Source organism: Amblyomma mixtum, chromosome 7, assembly GCF_055824585.1.
Source record: "Amblyomma mixtum isolate Tamu chromosome 7, ASM5582458v1, whole genome shotgun sequence".
Taxonomy (NCBI): Eukaryota; Metazoa; Arthropoda; class Arachnida; order Ixodida; family Ixodidae; genus Amblyomma; species Amblyomma mixtum.
In genome coordinates this window covers 30,670,051-30,692,921 of record NC_143018.1, presented here as the reverse complement: position 1 = coordinate 30,692,921, position 22,871 = coordinate 30,670,051, and the positions used below count along the sequence as shown (strand labels likewise).

Below are 22,871 nucleotides of genomic sequence, written 5' to 3'. Positions count from 1 at the left end.
TTAACACTAGGCCTAGCACTTGTCAAGTCCAGACAAAGAGCGTTCCTCGAACCGAACAGACAGTCGTCCAATGTTCCAAGAGCAGGCCCCACGTTGGGCTGCCAGATATGGGGTTTAAAATGAGGAGATAAACACGTTCTCCCCCGATTAACCGCGGCTGACCAGCCGCGCGGACCTCACCCCGTGGTCCCGAGCGCACGGCCACCACGGCGGGCCTTGCTCTGCGGGAACAAAGGAACGACACAGCGGCTCACACAAGGCATTTATTGCTATAACAACAATAACGCCAGCTAGCAACAAAATACACTGAGGAATCGAGGATGTCCGACTCACCAGCACGGCTACGAGCGAACGTTCGCCCACGAAGCTCCAAGACCGGACGGGACGAGCTGAGGGGAACATGTTTCCACACGAGGTCGCCCGCCGGCGAAGAGCGGACCCTTGCGCGTGAACGTCCACATGCTTTCCCGATCCCAAGGAGAAGAGACCCCGTCGCTCCCCGCGCGCGCGCAGCAAAACGCCATCCGTGGCGCTGCGACGCGAGCGCCCTCCCCGGTTGCGGGGGAGCTAACCACAGTTGAGGTGCATTGCGGGAAAGGGGGGGGGGGGGGAGTGCATCCCCACACGTCACTGGAAGTTTTCTGGACGTTCTGCTGAGGATGTGGGATGAAAAGTACTGACGAGTCTGCGCGAGATGCACCCAGCCCTCTCCTTCCGTCTGGTGTAAATTGGCAGCCTCCGGTGACGCTTCCATTTTGGTACTGATTGATCCGGCACGCGGCCGACTGCATTCTTGCTGAATCCGTGTTCCGGCCGCAGCGTGCCCTGTCAGGCTTAGTAGAGCACGGCTCCTCCCGTACTCATGCGGCGGCCGTTAGGGCTAGCTCGGCGGCGCCACGAGGTAATCGGGAAATTTAAGAAGGCCGTAAATCAAAGACACTGTAGCGCAGCAAAAGACGAGGACACAAGAAACGAGAGACGAACACCACGAGCGCTATAGCGCTCGTGGTGTTCGTCTCTCGTTTCTTGTGTCCTCGTCTTTTGCTGCGCTACAGTGTCTTTGAAGTATGTACCAACAAGCCCAAAAAGCCACGCTACTGAAGGCCGTAAAGCTGCCAAATTTTCACTTTCCGTTCTGAAATTGATGTCCACTTAATCGGGTGGTGAGCTGATCGAATGGCATATTCCTTGCAATGATATCAGCTCGAAATTCGTGGTTGCAGCTGTGAAAAAAGCAGGAGCAGATCCGAGGTGCGAGCACACGTCGTCGTCGTGCGGTAATAGCGTAGAACAGGGAGGGGGGTTTACAAAGTAAACCAGTGCTCACCTGAAGAAAATTGATTCATCTCGGAATAAACTGGTTATGAGGAAAGGAAAGGTGCAGCAACTGCCTTATCCTCAATGGATACCGAACTGCACCGTAAAGGAGGGGTGAGACAGGAGATGGAGGTGTCGTAGTGTTCAAGTGCACTGCAACCATGCAGCGTCCAGTTCGCCTCCATCGAAACCCAGCTGCCATGGTCGGGATTCTATCCCTCATCTTTAGGCTAGCCGAAAGCCGTAACCGCTGAGCCACTGCGACGGGTAATTCTCCGGGAAACTGTGGGTGGTGGTGAAAACATTTATTACGAATGAACAGGAGGTATGTTTGGATCAGCCCATAAGGGACCGATCCTTACAAACACTAGGTGGAGGTCCCTAGTATGGGACCCCAGTGGCGGTTGCCGCCGCCCGGGCGCGCCCGACTAAGGCTTGTTGGGCCTATAAGTCGTGGCAGCCGAGCAGGGTCGCCTCCCAGTCCTCCCGGGTTGGGTTGGGGATGGGGGGAATAGCGGGGTTGGAGGGGCAGGCCCACACCATGTGATAGGTGTCAGAAGACACTGCACTACAGTGTGGGCAGCTGCCGCTAAAGGAGGGGTCAAAATGTTTTAGCGCTGCCGGGCACAGCAATGTATTGGTGAGAAGGCGGAAAAGGAGCCACTCATCCGCCTTCTTCAGGCCTTTACATGGGCTAGGGTAAGTGCTAGGAAGGGAGTGCAGCCTTGTTCGACGTTCCGACAGGCCCCTCGCGAGTCGGTGATTATGTATTTTGAATTGGAATGTGAGGCCGCGAGAGCAATCGCGACCTCTTCTGCTTGTGTTGCACTGCGGGCTCTGAAAGTTAGGCCGTTAACTGTGTTGCTGTTGTGAACTACCGCGGCCGTGTACCATCCCCCGTGGTGATGGCCGGAGGCGTCCACGTAGTATACACCTGTTTTGTTGCCATAATATCGGGCTAGCGCTTCCGCTCGTGCCAGGCGCCGACCATTATGGTCTTCATGTGACATGTTTGCTGGAAGAGGCCGCACGTGGAGGGCACGTCTCCACAGTTCCGGGATGCGAAACCTGTCTTCCATTGGAGGGGTGTGTTGGATATGGAGTTGAGCAAGAAGGCCGCGACCCGACTCCGTTAGCGACAAGCGCGTGTACTGGTTTGTAAGGTGCTCCTCCCGGAGCTCCCGGAAAGTATTCACCACCCCAAGAGCCATAAGCCGGCTGTTTGAAGTAGTGATGGGATTTTTGAGGGGAACATTGAAGACCGCAGCGGCGGGCGTAGCGGTCTACTATCGTCGCCGCTGTTCGCAGGCTGGTTTCAATGTCTCCTGTGCTGCCCTGCGCGGCCCACAGAGTGATGTCATCGGCGTGCAGGGCGTGCTGCACGCCGGCGACACCACTCAGCTGGGCCGGCAGGTGCATCATGGCCAGATTGAAGAGCAGCGGGGAAAGTACCGCGCCTTGAGGGGTTCCCCGCGTGCCGAGTAGGTAAGGACCATGGTCTCTATCTTGAATTCGAATCTAGGATTGACGATCCATTAAAAATTGGCTTATGTATTGGAATGTGTTGAGGCCACAGTCGGTGTGACTTAGGTTAGTGAGTATGATCTCATGTGTTACATTGTCAAATGCCCCTTTAAGATCCAAGGCGATCGAGTACTACCCGGTCATTATGGGGGCATTCGAGGGGGTCCAGGACTTCCCGATTGAGTTGCAGGAGGACATCCTGTGCGGATCTGTGTGGGCGGAATCCGAACATGGTGCTCGCGAAGACTTGATGTAGATAACCGATCCCGCACCATCGTCTCCATTAGTTTGCCCACACATGAGGTGAGAGAGATGGGGCGGAGGTTATCTGTGTCAATTCGTTTGCCAGCTTTAGGAATAAACGTGACCAAAGCCGTTTTCCATTCGATTGGCAGGGAGGTGTCCCCGCGCCAAATCGCATTGACGTATTCTAGGAGGGACTGGTATGCCAAGTCGGGCAGGTTCGTCAAAAGCTTGACGGACCTTATCCCGTCCTGGCGCAGTGCCCGTTTCATTTTGGCGAGAGCCGCCCGCAGATCATGGAGCTGGAAAGGTTGATCCAGCTCCGTGTTCCCTCTGCCTGCATAAGAGTAGGCAGATCCACGGGGGTCTTGGGCTGTACACAGATACTGGTCCCGAAGTTGCTGTGCCAGTTGAGTCGTGTTGCCAGAAAAAGCGTGCAGGGCTCGCTGCAAATGTTTTTGTGTTTCGGTTCGTGTTTGGGTTGGGTCTATTAGGGCTCGAAAGAGACGCCACGTGTTTCGGCTGGACATTTGTCGCGCGGCCGTGTTGCATCTATCTACCCAGTTGGAGTCGGCGAGTTGGGCCGCGTACTCTGCCGCTTTCTGGGTAAGCTCGGCAATTCGAGGTTTAAGCTTTCTATTGTGTTTCTGGCTTCGCCAACGGCGGACGAGGCTGCGACGGGCTTCCCAGAGGTGTAGAAGGTGGTTATCCACGTCCGTGACCGCCTCTGAGAGCTGGATGTGTGTTTCATGCGAGGAAAAGTGTGCCAGCAGCTGTTGGGACCATGCTGTGTAGCCTTGCGCGGAAATGGGTGTATTATCAAGTGAGTTAAAATTTTGCCTGAATTTCGTCCAATCTGGGATATGGGCTTGTGTTCTCCAAGAGCCAGGCCTGGGCGCCACAATTTCAAATTACACGACGTTCCAACAGGATCCCGCGTCTTGTCTTCTCGTTCACAAAGACTACACAGCCAACCTAGTGGATCTCGACCTCCAACTAGAGTACTCTTATGTAATGGTGACCCTCCTACCAGTCCGCCGCAGGGACCCACCGTTGCATATACTCAACGTGTACTGCTCTCCCAAACTAAAGCGAGTGACTTTTGCGGACCTCTTTAGCCGCGCGCTAAGAGTAGCGGGCCGCGATCCCCTGCTGATTGTGGGCGACTTTAACGCTCCCAGTCAGCAGTGGGGGTATCGCAAGGAGGAGTCACGCGGGCGTAAGCTGGCGGAGCTTGCGTCCACGTTGGGCCTCACCCTCCACACGGACCCTGTCCACCCAACCCGGCTAGGAAATTCCGTGACACGGGATACGTGTCCGGACTTAACCTTCACTCGCAACATACGACACGCAGACTGGCTCAACAACGAGGAGACCCTCGGTAGCGACCACTGCATCATTAACACTACACTACGCACACACCCCCTCAAGCGGGAAACTGTACGTGCGTAAGAGCAGGTGTACGTGTAGATGCCGAGCTAGTGCTTTACTCTTGACTTGTCCCTGATGTCGGCGCAAACACTCTTGCTAGACTAACCTGGATTGCATGGTTGCACGGATTGTGTTCGTTGTATCCGAATTTCGTCGTATGGGCCTTCCCACATTTAGCCAAAAGCAAGAAAGTCAACGAAATGTTTCTTTCATACTGGTCGCCCCGAGGCACAGAAGCGCGAATTTAAAAATATTGCCGCGAATGTTTGTAGTGTTTGTTCATTCTTCAAAGCTGCCGGCACGCCGCTTTATCGCTTTGTTTGTGATGCAAGACGCGCCTAGATTTATCTCGATTAATCGCATCCAAGCGGAGCCGACTCTACGTTGTTCCAGAGTGTTCTAGTAACTTTCCAAGCTTTACCTCGAAAGTCCGCTATCATCTTTAAAAAAGATGCCCAGGCTTAGCTTGGTTAAGCCAAGAATGCGTTGCATATTGCGCGGTCTTTTTGCGCGAGGTATTGCTTGGCGGCACTCCATTTTCTCAGCAGCTTTTCCTCCGTGACGTATAGATGGATGGATAGATGGATGGATGGATAGGAGCGGCCCCTTTGAAACGGGGCGGTGGCAACCGCCACCATGCTCAGCCGTCTTTTTTTTCCCCTTTTTTTCTTGTTTTTTACGTGGTTTGGTGACGTCACGTCACGTGGTTTGGTGGCTGCCCGGCCGCGCCCAAGGGCTGAACTGAGTGATTGCAATATGCTACGCATAAAAGAGCATGGCCGAGAGAGGCGGGCATTCTGTTCGACGACCGCCGAGCACGCCGCCGAGTTCTCTGCGGACGCAAGTCAGCCCAAATAAAGACTTTTGTTTAGAAGCGATTTTCGCTGTTTTCCTGTTCACCGGACTGCAGTCACCACTACGTGACATATCTGGTGGAGGTGCTGACCTGCTATCCAGCTATGCCACTCACGATGGGACCTGGTGCATAGCCAACGCCTGTCGTGCTTCGCCAGCCCCGTGAGCCACCGACTTTTCGTGGAGAACCACACGAAGATGTAGAAGACTGGCTGGACGTGTACGACCGTGTGGCAGCGCTGAACGCCTGGGACGGCAGCTCTAAGCTCCGAAACGTTTATTTTGCATTGGACGGTCCTGCCAGAATGTGGTTTGAAAACCACGTATCTTCCCTAACGACCTGGGCGACCTTCAAGAAGCAGCTACTGGGTACGTTTACTAGCGTCGTATGTAAAGAAAGAGCTCAGCTGCTTCTACAATCATGCATCCAACACCCGAATGAGACTGCAGTGATCGCGTACGTAGAAGACATGATGCGCCTTTTTCGACGTGTCGATCCTGGCATGACGGAGGAGAAAGTGGAGCTTTTGATACGCGGTGCTAAAAAGGCTATATATATATATATATATATATATATATATATATATATATATATATATGGTCTGCTCACTTTGTGGTCCCGCGAACGCCACATTATATTAATTTTTTTTCTTTCACAATGTAAGCTTACATTTTTCACATTCCTTCGGATACTTCCGGGCATGGGTGCATTATTCCTGGGTGGGAAGAAAAAGCACTGCTTCAAAGGTTTTCTTTTCCCTCTTTTTTTTTTCCGAAGTTTCTCTTAAAGGGGTGGAGACACCAAATTTTGAAGCTTTAAAAAGCCTGCTATGGGATTCCTATGTATGCAAGGGCGCTCACAGCCAGGTGTTGGACGCAACAAACGTTTAAAAACTATTTTAATTCGGTTCCAAAGATTACCTAAATGCTCACTCTCACGATCTAGACCCATCGCTAGCGCCATCAACCATGACGTCACAAGGGGTGTAAAAAAATAAAGTTTTAGTGACGTCATACCAAAATACAGTGACGTACGATGAGCGGGGCACAGCCGCGTGAGAGCAGTCGACGCACCAGCGAGCCGCGTTTGCTGCTAACCGCCACTCGCTCGGTTTGCGGCGCGCCTGCGTCCGGCCTGCTAGATGTCAACAGCGGGCCGCTCGCGGCAACAACGACGGGAAGCGGCAGCCAATGCGAGCGCGGAGAGCGGCAGCGTCATGATGACATAGGGCGCACTCCTTGGAGCCGGGCGGTCTGCACCAGTCTTCGTGCCGAACGCCGGCATCTGAAGAACACGATAGTATTGTTTGTTCACGTTCATAGCAAACCCTGGGATATATGAATATCAAAAATGCATCGTTTCTGACGATCGTTGGCAAATACCGAGTTCCTGGTAGAAGTGATGACTGCGTTGCAAGCAAATTTCATCAGCCGGTTTGATGCTGCTGCTACCTGCCCAAGCAACCACCGATATCCTTCGGACGGCCGACAGAGGTCTGTTTCGGATGTTCTGTACGTCCGCTGAACATCCGCAAACAGCCGGTAGACGTCCGTCGGCCGTCCGAAAGGTGGCCAAAGGTATACGGTTCGCCCGACGACGGACGTCAAGTTGAGTACGTCCACTGGCGGATCTTTCTCGAATATTCGCATATATGGTGCATGCGTGCTTTATTCACTCCGCGCAATGCAATAAAACCAAAAACAATTTGATGCATAGCACGCATATTTTATTGTGGTTGATGATACATCAGCAGAGCAATGGGTTATATTCGGAAAAATTTCTTAAATGTGACAAGCTTGGGACACACATCCGTAATCTTCCCACCCACAGGATTTCTGAAATAAAAAAGAACGCGGCAAACATCAGTCATGTGAAACAAATGGCACAATGCAGCAGCCCAAGTTAAGAACACTGGGACCAATTTAATAGAAGTGCTGCAAGTATAACAGACAATGCACTTTAACAAACACCTCAATAAGTATAAGGCAATAACAGCTCACTTTTCCACACCACATTTGACAATGTATCTGTTCTTTATGTATTCTCATGGGCCTTAGGGCACTAACCTGCGCAGCACTGTACGCGACTGTGCACAGAAAGCCGCAAAGCTTCCGTTGCGAACCACTGCGAACTACACGTGCTTCCCATGGTCTGCCTTTCGCGCGTTGTCACTCTTTATACAGGCACAGTGAAACTAGCAATGCCTTAAAAATTACCAAGATGCGAAAATACTCGCGCGAGTTGAAGGCTCCCGCAGCTGTGTGATGTAGGCTCCCGAAAGTGTGAGAACAGTACACACTTATGGAAGCCATCTCCTCGCGCTTACTGCTCCCACTGTCCTGTGAACGAATGTTATATGAGCATGCTGCATTGTCCTAGAAGCAAGTTCCAAGAAATGTACTGGATACATACCTTCGTAGGCAATCACATGTGCACTAAGCCTTCTTTAAACCAAGGTCGACGCAGTACGGGATTCCGGTGTTCCAGAAGACCTTCAGGCGCTCCTCGTATCTTTCGAATTGCTTAAGTTACATACTACTTTCGTCCACAGACCGAACAAAGCCACACATTATAATAAAAGAGCTATAAAGCTCTGCGCGACAACACTACGCGACAAATCAACAACAGCGCTACGGAGCCGTACTGATGGATTGGATTGGACTGACCGCGAACTGACATCTATGATGATATGGTGATAGCAGAATGCACGGGATTTTGATTCTTACGAATGGTTTCAATGGCAAGTTTAGCTGTCTCACAACTGCACTAATTTAGAGAAGTTTTACAAATATAAAACTAGTCATTGCGTTCTTGCAAAATTCTGCAACACCTCCTTCTCCTCTTAAATAAATTTAGCCCGTTGGCGGCTCTTGCACTGCAGGTAGGAGTGGAATCGCACCAATTTACAAACATCTTCGCGTCAAACTCTCCAACTGATGCAAATAAAACAGTATACATACACGAAAGACGCGAATGTTCTGTGAAATAAAAAACGTCCATTCTCATGGCCTGGGAAAATACTCGGCCTTACATCCTTTGGACGTACACCTCGTCTCTCATGCGGATATACAAAAGTGGACACTGTCCGTACGTCCGGCGGATGTACGAATACGGATATCCGAAATCGGACTGTGTTCGTACGTCCGATGGACGTCCGATCTCGGCAAAGGACGTTCGGATCTAGCTCGTACGTCCGACGGATATCTGTGGTTGCTTGGGTGGTGCGGTTCGCCTGCCGTCTGCTAGCTCTGTTGCTGAAGACGTCGTGGAAATCGAACATATCTTTTATTATGGGAAGAGTTCACAGTAAAGGGGTGCCGAGCGGAGCACGTTTCTGAGCGCTGGCCAGTCCTTCAGCTCCCTCAGCTGCGGAGTCGATATGCGAAAGCAGCTAGGCCTAGCGACGACTAGGGCAGTCTGGGACCAGCGCGCAGGTCGTCGGCCGGCGTTGCCGCAGGCAGTGTCGCTGCCGAAAGATCCACTTTTAGCACAGTCGTGCTGTCGTATCTCGAATCTAGAAAGCATCCTTTCTGGTAGCATGGCTGTTTTGTATTTTCTTGTGCGGACGTGAAGTACGCCGAGTCTGCCGGCCGGTAGGTCAGCCTGGATACCGTCTGCCGACGTCATAAAAGCGAGTTAAAGAGTGTTCTTGACGTAAATAATAAACCATGGGACAAGAAATGTGAAAAAAGTGTCATTTTTGAGGATCGCTGACCAATACTGAGCTGGTAGTAGAGGTAACAACTGTGATATGAGCAAATTTCTCACAACCGCGCCTAGCAGCTGCCGCGACGTTGGGGTCCGGCTCGCCTGGCGCCCGCTAGCTCTGCTGCCGAAGGCGTCGAGGAGATTGACCATACTATTATTTTATTGTGAGATGATTCTGTTAACACTACAGCTATTTGTGAAAAGTACGCCTTTTATTATAGCGCAGGCGACTTCCGAAGCGCCAGCCGCTTGCTAAACAGGCTATAGGCCAAGCGACGACCACGGCAGCCAGGCAGCAGCAGAGCTCGTCGACCGGAGCGCCCGCGAGTGGTGCCGTTGCCGAAAGCTCCCAACATAAGCAGACATGCTTTGTCGCTGTTCGAGTATAGCTGCCAGTTCTGATAACAAGGCGATCTTGTCTTTTCTTGTGATATTTGTACACCATCCCAAGCAGCGCTCAGGTACTGCTGCACGGCAGCGCACGGCAGCGAAGTGTGACACCGGTTGTGGGCGCAGCTTGGGTAGAGCGGCGCAGCGATGCTTACTGGCATTTTGCAAAGTGTTTCGCATCCTCACGCGAACCCGCGAAGGCGATATTAGCGTGCGAACAAAAAAGAAAGTCGATGTCCTCACTTATTGGAATCAGATCTGTCAGTATCCGAGCTGCTGGGACTAGACGTGCAGTTGTTTGTTTCCATGCGCTGGTCAGCACGTGTGTGGGAAAGCAGACGATGCAGCAGTAGGTGCGTCACAACTTTTGTGGGCCCACGTGACCAAGCGAAGCAGTTGATCTTCCCCTTCTGTGACGTCACTGTACAACTCGGCGTTCCGAAACCGAAACCGAAAATCGTTCACCTAAAAATGCTATAATAAATTATTCACTGTGAATATATGAATCTTTGAGTGTGTATAATGCTTCCTGGAGCCATAAGAAACGTTTGAAACTAAGAACGCGCGAACCACAAATTTGGTGTCTCCACCCCTTTAAGGGTCAGATTTTTATTTTTTTCCTGCCCTCGAGTTGCTGCACGGCCACGCACCTGTCGAGCATCTCCGAGTGGGACACGCCTGTCAACAAGCAAGCCTGTTTTGCTTAACAAAGCAGAGGCCGCATCTGGACGTTGTATTTTCTGCCTGTTCCTCACACTCGCCCCCCCCCCCCCCCCCCCGTCGTTTTTTTTTCTTTTTTTTTTGGTGTGGGTCGCGCTGCCTCTAATAATTTTTTATGTGTATTTTTCTGCTATGTGCTTTGTGTTTCCCACTTACCTGTTCTGTACCCACCCCTATAAAAGGGGATGCATTAACAATGTAAAATCACTCCTGAGGAAGATCGGTCTTCCGATCGAAACGCGTCGAGTAGCTAGATTACTTCGCTATATACTCTTGTAAGCAGTCAAGTACTCCATGCTTTCGCAACATCTATATATCGTAAATGATCGGCTCGCTTTTGAGGTCTTGTACACGGCACGAACGCTCGGTGGCCTATAGCCTACATAATACATGCATATTATAGCCACTCTATAATCCTCTTTTCAGGGACCCTTTTTGCATACGCCTTTAGCACAGATTTTTGCCGTCTGTCCGTGGCAGCGCCTTGCGAAGCGCGGGGAGCGCGCTCCCGTGTTCCCTTTCATATTGCTTCCAGCTGTATGTCAGTTCTCTTGAACTCTACTGAAAGCTGTGAGCATTTGATATAGCTCGATCACAGCTGCATCAGCGCGTTTGTTTCCCGATAATGACCTGCGTCAGTATGAAAAAAAAATGGCTGGTGGTTTGAAATACATGCATTGCGCGGAAGTACGGTGGGCCACCCAAATTTTTGGGGTGGGCAATCTGGGGGAGGGGGACGTGGGTCAACACAGTTTTCAAAATTTCGGGTGTTGGCCAACACCATATTTGGAGGTAGGCCGATTCGGTTTGGTTCGTGGGGTTTAACGTCCCAAAGCGACACAGACTATGAGGGACGCCGTAGTGGAGGGCTCCAGTTCTACCACCTGCGGTTCTTTTACATATACTGGCATCGACAGCACACGGTCCTCTACCATTTCCATTTTGAGACTAGGTCAAGCCTGTCATCCATCCTAGACACCCAGATTCACTGGCAGTCAATTCAAGGTCATTCTAAGGACAAATATCGGGTGTCCAAGTCATATCTGGGACATGCGCCTCATGTGCACTACCATGTGCTGCCATCCTTACCGTGCACGCCCTGCAGGGCCGTCCCCATAACTGAGCTGTGCCAATTAGTCCGTTGCATGTACACCCATTCCTTTACTGAGTCTGGCTGAGGATTCGTTTTGAGGGACGCCTTAGTGGAGGGCCGATTCGACCACCTGAGGTTCTTTTACGTGCACTGGCATCGCACAGTGCACGGGCCTCTAGCATTTCCATTTCGAGACTAGGTCAAGCCTGTCATCCATCCGAGCACATCCAGATTCACCGGCAGTCAAATTCGGTCAAGGTCATTCTAAGGGCAAATATCGGGTGTACAAGTCATATCTGGTACATGCCTCATGTGCACTACCATGTGCTGCCATCCCTTGTCCCGATAATTGAGCTGTGCCAATTGGTCCGTTGCATGTACACCCATTCCTCGAGTATGGCTGAGGATTCGTTTTCTTAGCTCGAGACATCGTCAAAATCGCTAGAGGTAGCCTAGAAGTGCACCCGCACTAAAAGTTATTCCGGCTGACTGAGCGGTTGCCCTACGCTAACGTGGCGTGGCTGAATCCCAGCAAGAACAAATCTCCCACGCATGCTCCTCGAGGCGACAGCATTCACCACCGTACCTTGGCCAATCCCCCCGCGTGGGTATGTGCCATTTTTATATGGTGAAGAAGAAGAAGAAGAAGACAGGGCGCAGCTCTCACGCGCCGGGCGGCCGGGCCGCAGTGCTCGAGGCCGCCGAATGTTTTCCGTCAGGGTTAATTTCGAGGGCAAACGATTGAAAACACAGGGTCCCAAAATCACGCAGGGAGCACGACGCCGTAGTGAATACACGGCCGGGAGGCGAACGGGTACGCCCAGGAGAGCCGCGAACCATCGCCTTGAGATCAAATGCGACGCAGCTCTGAAGCAGAGACAAGCTTCGACTGGTCATCAGGAAGCCACCAGCGGGTCAGGCAAGTGAACCAACACGATATTCCTTTGTTCCTCGCTTAGCGCTGAGCTGTATATAGGCCCAGGCCGTCGCGGTGGCTCAGTGGTTATAGCGCACGGCAGCTAGACGCGAAACACGCGGGTTCGATCCCGGCCGCGGCGATCGAATTTCGATGGAGGCGAAATTCTAGAGGCCCGTGTACTGCACGATGTCAATGCACGTTGAAGAACCCCATGGGTGGTCGCAATTTCCGGAGCCCTTCACTACGGCGTCCCTCATAGGTCCAGGTAAAGTAAAACGGAAGCAATCGCCTCCCCCCCCCCTCCCCCAAGATTACACCACGTGATGGAGTGCGATGATATCTATCATCGCTGCGCGCGCGCATGCGCAGATCAGCGCGGCAAACTGGCATGTACACTAAACCATTGACTAAACTCCTTGCTGTAGATAATGCTGCTTGGGATGTTCTTATTGGGTAGGCAACGGTCGCCACGTGACTGGGTGGAGCGGCTGATACACTTCGTGGAAGGTGTTCGAACTTCTCATGTTGCTGCCATTGGTTGATCACCGGCTGTCTGCAGTATAATTTGATTTGGTCTATGGGGGTTTATAACGACCCAAGGCTACCCAGCTAGGCTATGGGTGAAGGGCTCCGGATGATTTCCACCACCGCTGGGACTGCGTCGAGGTTATAGGGACTCCGTAGTGATGGGCTCCTTATGATTTCGACCACCGCTAGGGGACTGCATCGTCTGCTACCGAGGTTTTCGAACGCTTCTAACTAAAATACTAGATGTTTCACAGCCATAATATTAAACATAAATATTGTTCATAACATACACACTATATTGAGCGCAAAATTAGCCGAAGTAAGAGAGAGAGAGAACAAACTTTATTGTACAAGGAATTCCCAGGGTCCCCGCACGACCCCACTTCACTCAAGTGTTTATGTTCCTAAGGTCTATAACACTGGCAGCCCGGCCGGTGGCGATGGTCTGCATGGCCGGGTCCTCCGAGCGCAGCAGGGTCTACCAGTCCTCCCAGGTCTTGAGGCTCTCTAGGTCCCGCGGGGGAGGGTCCGCCGGGCAGAGGGAAAGGATGTGGAGGGAAGAGGCGAACGGTTCTGGGCATAGGGCGCATGCCGGATTGGGGAAGGAGGGATGATAGTGGGCTAGCGTAAGTGGTGAGGGAAGAGTGTGTCTGTAGTCTGCGCCAGAGCGTTGCTTGTTTGTTATCTAGGGAGGGGTGGGGCGGGGGTTAGAGCTGGCGCGAGGCTCTGTAGGCCTGCGTCAGCTCGCTGAATGAGTGCATGCGCTCCTTCGTGAATCCCCGATCCGAGGGCACCTGAGCCCGGTTTAAAGAACCTCGGGCTAAAAGGTTGGCGGCCTCGTTTCCGGGATTCACGGAGTGCGCGGGCACCCATATCAGCTCCACTTGGCGGGGCGGGGGTGCATCGGGCGAGTCGAGTATGCCAAAAGCAGGGACATGGACTCGGCCTCGAGCAAAATTTAGAATCGCAGTTTTAGAATCACTTAAAATGTACCGGGCTTCCGTGCTGGTGATAGCAAGTGCAACGGTGGCTTCCTCTGCAGCTTCTGGGGAGGTGTCTGGAGGGAGAGGTAGTGTGAGGGGCGGATAAAGAGAAGTCCACCACAGCTGCTGTCGCTTCATCACCCGTGCAGGCAGCGTCCACTCATACGGCGTCCGGCTCGGGGCCGTACGCTCGATGGAGTGCCTTCGCACGGGCTCTGCGGCGCTGCTCATGGTGGGACAGGTGCATATTCCTCGATAGCGGCCTGATGAGGAGCTCCTGGTGAAGGTGTCGTGGGATGGCGAGGAGGGTTGGGTCGTTGGCCGGTATTCTGATTCCGAGGGAGTCCAGGATATACCGACCTGTGGAGGTTTGTGTGAGCCTGATGTATTGGGCCTGTCGGTGGGCCTCCACCAGTTCCCCGATCGTGTTGTGGAGGCCCAGGCCTAGTAATCTGTCTGTGGGTGTGTTGAGGGGAAGATGAAGTGCTACCTTGAATGCCTTGCGAATCAAAGCATCCAAAGCATTTATGTCATGTTTGGATAGTTGTAAGTATGGGGTAGTGTACAGCACACGGCTGAGGACAAAGGCGTGAATGAGGCGACATAGGTCGCGCTCCTTCATGCCTCTGTGATGTCCCGAAACCCTTCGGATGAGGTGCGATATCGCGCCTACAACCTGCTTGAGTTTCTTGAGGGTGGTGGTGTTTTTGCCATAGTTCTGGATGTGCAGGCCCAATACACGGAGGGTGCCAACCTCGTACCGGGTCACCATTCAGTTCAATGACAATGGGGGAGCGGGGACAGCGGTGGTTCTTAGGACGGATGAGGAGCAGTTCGGACTTCTCTGGGGAGCAAGACAGTCCGATGGTCCGTGCATAATTTTGGGTGAGTGTGGCTGCTTCCTGTAAGGTGTTCTCTATGCCGCCGTCACTGCCGTGGGTGGTCCACAGGGTGATATCGTCGGCATAAAGGCAGGTGGGGAATAGTTGCGAATTTTCGGGCGAGGGGGATGAGGGTAATGTTAAAGAGAACGGGGGAAAGGACGGACCCTTGAGGGGTGCCGATACTCTGAAATGTGTAGGAGGGGAAGACAAAGGGCCGAAGTGTATCTCAGCTGTGCGGTCAGTGAGGAATGCTTGAATGTAGGCATACGTGCGCACACCAAGTAACCTTTCGGTCAAGTATAGGCAAGTGGTGGTTGACGTTGGATCATAGCCTCCTCTTTTGCAGCCGCTCTTGCTCGTGCGGTTACTGCGGTTACAGCCAACGTTTTTAGATCCGTTACAGCGAACTGTAGCTCGGTCGTAGTTCGGTCCATAGAGCTAATATACCAACTGTTCGGTCAGCTTCATAGATGGATGGATGGATGGAGCTACGCGATCGCAGCGCCGTCACTCACCCCCAACTGTGGCGTTTCCGACCACTGATCTCCACTAGGGGAGCTGGATGCCGCATCGGGCGCCCGAAAGTGAAGCCACCGGAAGTAAGCGGCCTTGTCCCCGAAGTCAGCCTTTGGCAGTGCATGAAATCGGAGCTCAGCACGGTTTTTCAGTTCCAGTTTTGTTTTCCCACTTAGCATTTCGTCTTTTCGCCGTTCTCGTCTTTTTCCATGACAATGCCTACCTTTTGCGCCGCCAACTGAGCGAGGAGACCAGTGAAGTCTTCGGGAAGGACGTTTCAAAAATAAGGGCCCATTGCATTTCAATGGGGCGACACTAGCAGACGACAGGACGCCGCTACGCACAGCAAGTATGGAGCCTCGTCTACTCGGCTCGGTGTCGTCTCGTTTGCCTAGCTTCGCCAACTGTGCTCTTTACTGCGATGCTTGTTCCCACGCTCAAGCCCAAGTTATGCTATCAATGGGGGATAAATATAAGAAAGAATAGGTTGAAACATTCACCAGGCAGCTTACTTTGCAGCGACCATTTTACCGAATTAGACCGAACCGGAGCGAGGGCTAGGCTACTATCTTGTGAGGTGTCGACGGTGTTCGGTTGGTTCACATTAGCGCCTCCAAAAGGTATGGTACTGCTTTTTCGACGGAGCGTGTCATGTACTGCTTCGTGTTGTAGCAAGTTAAGCCTGAATGGTCTTTAATTCGTGGTGCTTGGTGCAGTTGACTTCTAACAGCGCTTCTCACGCGCACTGCACCATTCGCTTTCTTGTCAGTCGTTCCTCTCGCGCTGTGCCTTTTCTTTGCTGCACGAAAATTCGGTTTTAAGGTGACCTAGCCTCATCGTCATTCCACTACTTCTCCTTTACGCTCGGAATACAAGAACCAGGCAAGAACATAGTGTTTAATGCACGTACCCCTTTGCCGAGGCAGGGTGAAACCTGCATGCCTGTTTTCTTCACTTTCGCAGAAATTACAGGGTTCTGCACACAATGCTCACATTTCTCGCGTTCAGCTTGCTTGTTCCTTTCATATAACAGCAGACATCACACGAAAACAACGCAAAAAACTGAGAACGAAAGGGCGAAAGACACGACTTTTTGCATTGAAATACACAGCAGACACTCGACTTCCGGGACAAGCGGTCCAACTTCCAGTGGCTTCACTCGCACTCGTCTCGGAAAGCGGGAATGCGGCATCCAGCCACCTAGTGGAGATCAGTGTTTCCGACTATTCTGAATCAGTGTCTCTTATTTTCGGCAAACTTTGCACTTAAATGCTTTTCTGCTCGTTTTTTGCAATCATTAGACCAGATATTGAATGTTAGGACGTTTGTAGTTATCAAACAGCTTTATTTTTCTATTATTTTTTTGGCCAAAAGTTGCAGTTTCGCAACAAGTAGCTCACCGCCCCATGATGCTTTGAGCGCCCATGGTGGCTGAAGTCAACGTTACTAGGCTGAAGTGGTCTCGAGGGGTCGCCATGCAAACTCCCATAGACGTGCTGCCAGCTTTCCCTCTAGGTAAAGAAACACGCTTTCCTCCAAGCAGCGGCGTATCATGGGGGCTGCCATCTTTGATCACGTGATCACGCCGCCATCACTCGCCTCTTGACCGCTCGGCGCGCGCCTCGTCGCGACGGCTGCTGCGTCTTATGTTTGGGTTCCGACAGGCGGCTGATGCGGTTGTAAAGGAGCGGGAAGACGACACTGTGGTTGATCCGAAGCTTCGAAGGACATGTGAAAACTCTAATTTGGTCACTTTAGGCGGGCGCCTGCTCGAGGCAACGGGCCGCCTGAATGCCGCTGAAGGCTTTGCTTGTTATTTTTTATTGTTATTATCTAAAACAAGGTTTAATGACCATGCGGTTGCGCAGGTCGTTGTCCTATTGTGTACATGCATGCGGAGGCTGCTCTAAAACGCTCACATGCACATCGTACTCATTTGTTTACAACCTGTTAAAGGTGCTTAGGAAGCCTAAAATATTTTCTCTTGGTTTGCTAAACAAAGGAAGGCGACAAAAATAAATAAAGAAACAAATGTTACCCAATCATGTAAACAGTACCATGCATCAAGCAGCCTTCACAAGCTTGCATGCAATCGTTTACAAGGATTCCGCGATATAATTGTTATAACGCGCGCATGGAGAGCGTCCACTACAAGAAGTTCACAGTTATGTCAGCCTCACATAGTATAAAATGGTGGTACGCTCCATGCTCAATATGCGGACATGAAAATGCTCGAGGTCCCGTTGGTTGTAATTAATCAGCCGGAGTTACTTCTAGTGAGTGTCTCGCATGGATCGCGAGGAAGTGACAACCGCAGAGCACAGCAGCCGTAACACAAATGCTTTATTCCGATTGTGGTCCACGAAAACCGCGCTACTTGGAGCGAAGTTCAACACACGAACTGACGGTAAGCGTTGTCCGCTCACAGCTTGTTCATGCAGCTATGTTGCGCACTTACCCTCGCAGATTTTCCAAGCTCGAGACCTTTCCTTCTATATTCGCTGTCTAGCGCTGGCGAACACGTGTGTTGCGTTCGCCCTGTTCGGAAAGGGTGGATGTCCAACCGGCACGAACAGGGGCAGTACATCCTTGTGCAGTTCGGTTCCGTGAAGCTCGCAAACGATCGCATCCCACACCTTTAACTGTTTGTCGCAATTCGTGCAATCCACAACAGAGCATGTATTTTCTCTTTCCACATTTCCACTGCTGCGTCGAGGCATACAAGCCGGCGACTTAAGCCTGTTTCACATGCCAGCGAAAATGCTAGCGAATCCTGTCGCCGCGGCGGAAAAACCTGTTTTGAGTCGTCGCTGCGACGAGCGGCGAGGTTTCAACAAGTTGGAAATTTTCGCTGCGACGCGCCGCTCAATCGCTCAGTCGCTTGCATGTGAACCGGCCTTTACGAGGCAAGTAATGACTGGTAATGGCGCCGTGTTCCGAGCGCACTTGTGGCGCCATCTGGTCTCAAACGGAAGAACTGCGCGCTGCGATAGTGAACAGCCCTCCAACTGTTCAGCGGTGATGAGGTGGGGGTAGCGGTCATCGTTACCGATGTTCGTCCTTCGAAGTGTAACCGCTTTGAGACGTGAATTTTAACAACATCGTAGAAAGGTCGCGAGGAGCTCCTTAAAAATTAGTCGGCGTATTCGAGCTTCAAGTGAGCGAGCCTGAGCTGGAAGGAGGTCCCCACTTCGCGACGACGCCCGACGCCACTCTGGACTCGCAGTCGTGCCGTTGCAGAGGCGATGATGCGAAGACGCCTTTGCATAGCGACGGCAGACTCCCGGTAGCGTGACACCCGTAAGTGTTACCTTCGCCTCGATCGAAGCTGGCAGTCTCCTTTTTAGAAACGCCCGCTCGAACAGCCCCTTGAGACTCGAGTGCGGAAAAAGTTCCGGTGGAGCTTGAAATCTCCGGTTGTGACGCATCCTACGCTGGGGGCGATAGCTGTGCTTCTTGCCTTGCTCTTTCATACTTTTTATCGCTCGTCGACCGCGGCTCTGCAGTTAGCACGGGCGTTGCCACGCCCTGCGCTTTCAGCAGCGCTTGTGAAGAGGCAGCAAAACGCAGCCAGTCGATCACGGGCTTCTGCTGCTTGATCCAGTTTGTGTGGGCGTTCGCTCTGAGTGCTGCGGGTCTAACGGAAACTGAGGCGGCACCACCAACAATCCTATTGGTCACTCTCCGGCTCTAGCGGCGGGTTCGCGAAGACGTTGTGTTTGCAGCTGGAAAAGAAAACGTACCGACACTAAGCTGGGCTGCGCGTTTATGTCCGAGCACCTCCCCTCGATCCCGAGGCCCCGTTAGGTGAGACAGTTTTTGAAAAGCACCTTTCTTTGATATTCGTTCAGTTTCGCCTGATGGTGTTGTTATGACATTTCCGTTACACTGACCCCAGTGGTGGAGTGTAACGCATAAACAACATGGTTTCGTCACTCGTTGCAAGCCGAGCCGGCAAAATTGGCGCTATCCGAGGGCAGCTGAAGTTCAGTCGTGGCTAGAAATAAGTCGGTGAGCTGTCGGCATATTAGCACTGGGTACTTTAGCAAGGTGATAAGTGGGGATGGTTGGTACTTGATCTTTTGGCGAAATAACAGTTTACGTGAGAAAGGAGAGCCCCCAACTCTTCTGGCACTAGGTGCCCACGGCAAAACCTCATCTGAGGCTGTACAGGGGGAGATGGGCTGGGAACCGTTATAAGCACTTAAAGCTCACAGAATAATTTTGTAGAATAATGCCAGACGAAATTTGGAGGTTACAGGTGTGCGGCTAAGGTATTTAAATGCCTGTACAGAAAGAGTGTTGACTCACAGTATCTGAAAAGGACTACAAAGCTAACCTGTAAGTGTGCAAGGAAACAGGATGCAGAAATAGAGAGTTTGAAATGATAGGTAAAAAACTATGACGCTGAGAACTGGATTAAAAAAAAGCGGACTGCACCTGCACAGAAAATGAAAAAGACAAATCAGCAAGGAACCATTCTGTGATAATTCAAGTGGCAGTGCCCTACTCTGAAGCGAAATCGGGGTGTTTATAACACAAAGCTACAAAAGAAACTTTAACCAAGATGTGCAGTGTGTGGTGAACCCATAGAAACAATTAAAACATATTTTACTGTAATGTGGCAGTACCCATGCAGATGTCAATACTGGCACAGTCACACTTCCTGAGGCCCTAGGATTTAGAGATGACAAAGGTAATGTGAATAAATGTGCCATATAGACGTTAGCAAAAAGCAATTGGAAGATTGTTAGGTCAAAAGCAGGATGGTGACTTGAGGTAACGAGTTCAGGACTAAAATTTCGTTAGATGTAAAAGTCAGTAGACTTTGTATTTAAAGAAAAATTGCAGATTTACAGATAATGCCATTAAGCTTGACAAATTGGTTTATAAGGTTTATAAAATTGTGAAGAAAAATAACTACTAAGTATGGTGGCACCTGTTTCAAAGGGGACCCTCATAAAGGCCGGTTCACATGCAAGCGACTGAGCGATTGAGCGGCGCGTCGCAGTGAAAATTTCTAACGTGTTGAAACCTCGCCGCTCGTCGCAGCGATGACTCAAAACAGGTTTTTCCGCCGTGGCGACAGAATTCGCTAGCATTTCTGCTTTCATGTGAAACAGGCTTAACGTCCATCCATTCATCTATCTATTGTAAGCTTTGTCTGTGCTATCATATCACGGTCTCCTGACGCCAGAGGTGTCGCTGCACGGTCTAGTTTCCTTCTATTTTTCTGTTATCTGTATTAAAGAGGTTGATGCTTGAGTACAATCCAAAAGGGCAGACTGAAAAGACTAGGGCACGTTCAGTGTACGTGTACATGCTTTTTCAGCCTTTATAACTTTCATGTGCCCCTTTAGAGAACAGAGTTTTGTTCTGTACTGTGAACAGCTTGAGAAGCTAAACTATAGCATGACAAATTTTTTGCGTGCTCAATTCTAACTAGTTCGCGATATTTGTTTATAGTATTCGGTATTAAATGCATAGTGGAGAGAGTTCATTCTGTGCCTATTTTCATGCTGGATTTTGCTCAGCTTGTGTTAATTCAAATGGTAGGCACATGGTTGGTAGAAAATGCTCTGCCCTATGGCTACTGAAGCAAGTGACTTCATGGATGTAGCTGGGAGTGTTTCACAATCAGTTTTGTGCTCCAGGAATGTTTCACAATCAGTTCTGTGCTTGCAACACAGCCGGGGTTCCTTAGGCACTGTGCCATCACTTCTCTGGGTTACACAAGAGTGCTGCCTGTAGAAGCTCGAAGAAGGTTACTAAGGTGAAAGGGGGTGAAAAGCACTAAGCGATGGGACCACAGAGGAGTGAACAGGCTACAAGGTCATCTGGTGTGTCCTTCGTTGTTCTCTTTCTTGACACTGCTCACTGCCTTTTCGCTGATAAGGGAGGCAGAAATGGGTTTCAGTTTTCCCGACAGAAAACAGTGGCTGTTCTATTCTTGCTGAAACGAGGATTACAGACCAGCTCCATGCTACACTGAAATGAAACCATATTACGTGTAAAAAATGAGTGAAAATTTCTGGGCTTTTGACAAAAAAGAACTGACATTTCTGCCAAAATGAGAGCTTCCCGATCCCTGAACATACTCAAAGTCCTGTCACAGAAATACTGGAGGTCCAGTAGGATCTGCCTTGTACACATCGATCGCTTCATTATACGCTTCTCGTTAGATTGTAGATGCCTAGTATGGGTCAGCAAGACCGTCATACTTAAAAAGACTACACCCAATACAAAACCTAGTTCCGAGTCTTTCAACTGGTGCATAGAGAACATTCTCCGTAAATAGTCTGTACACAGAAACAAATGAACCACCTCTTGCAGACAGGAGAACAATGCCTACGTGTGCTCATATGCTGAAAATAAGGTCTCTACCAAAACACCTGTGCTATAGCATAGTTATGTGCATATCCAGAATACTCAACTCCTGAGATTATCCCGTGTCAGTTTCTGGTGCTCTTTGACCTCGGATGCTTTTTCTTATGTAAATACCATCAAACGATATCGAAGAGATGGATTGGCATCAAATATGCTGCAGAGCAAGACATGGAAAATGCAGAGCATGACCCACATTTCGAGCATAGTTTATTTGTAAATTAGCTTTAGGTTTAGTCAGTGTATGTACTGTTAAAAAAAAAGACCTTTATCTATGTGCAGCGTGGCCAGTCTGAAAACCATCAGCTTGGAATTTTGTTTGGTCTCCATGACTGCACAACAAAGATGGCACAGCCAAGTGCAGCTATGAGAAAATTTTCATGCCGATACATTACAAGCCCTGCACTCTGAGTGTAGCTACTTTTGTTTCCAGGGGCTAATGTTGGTGAATGATAGCAGCCCTATGCTAGTTGCAACATTGCTAACCACCAGAGGTTTGGGCAGAGCAAAAACTTGCCATTTTTAACCTTGTGTTTTGTCTCATTGAAGTGGATTTCAGTGACCCCACTGTTGGGCCAAATGTGCCAAACCGATAACCTGCTCCATCCTGATAAAAAATTATGGGGCATCCAAGCAGTTTTTATGATGTGCAAATGCGACAGCAAGCGTAACTGCCTCCCTGGGTCACTGGACACCCCAATTGCGCTTTGAGGTACGTGACGGTGGGGACGCCAGCGGCCTATTGCTCCAGGAGGGGGGATGACATAATTTGCGTGCCGCGTTTCGGCGACGGGTTTCTATGAAGACGGAGTTTTCGTGCAATGAGCCAAGTAATGCTCTCACGTTAAAAATCACGAAAACTGTGCTAAACTGACCCAAACTCACTGCTTTCGAATTGGACGGCACTGTGTGCCGACTATCCAGGCAGACAGAACTGTAGATGTCGCCGCCATTTCAAAAGGTTTAAAGTTCGTTAAAGTCCACTTATGACGAACATGACAGTCACGCGGCATTCTTTCCTACGTCCCGAAGTTTGCATCAAATGGACAAAAGCCACCGTCCCAACACAGACTTCTGTGGTGAACTTTCTATGCCATATATGTATGCGCGAGCAGTCTTCGTGCCGCCGAAGTTTTGGCACATGTTTTCGAGCCGCTGCGCGTTTATATCTTGCTTACAAAACAGGAGCAGCACATGCGTCGAGGCGGAGACTGATCGATGCCCACAGGCTTGCGCGTCTTAAGAGTTCAGATTGGGTGGCCAATTAGGCCTAGCGCGAGTCAACCGATAGAGAAGGAGGGATGGGAAGGGCTAGAAGCGTTGCATTGCAGTGAAATCTCGTTAATGTGACCTCTGTTAATTATGAAATCGTATT

General features: G+C 50.8%; 1 protein-coding gene across 1 annotated transcript in view; it reads left to right on the top strand.

Moving 5' to 3' along the window:
• Window positions 1–18,099: 18,099 nt before the first annotated feature.
• The window catches only part of LOC149335532 (P-selectin-like), a 29,436-nt gene continuing 24,664 nt past the window's right edge, over window positions 18,100–22,871 (top strand). Inside the window, exon 1 of the mRNA XM_089552167.1 lies at window positions 18,100–18,412. The gene's annotated coding sequence lies outside the window, so the exon portion shown is untranslated. The remainder of the gene's footprint in view (window positions 18,413–22,871) is intronic.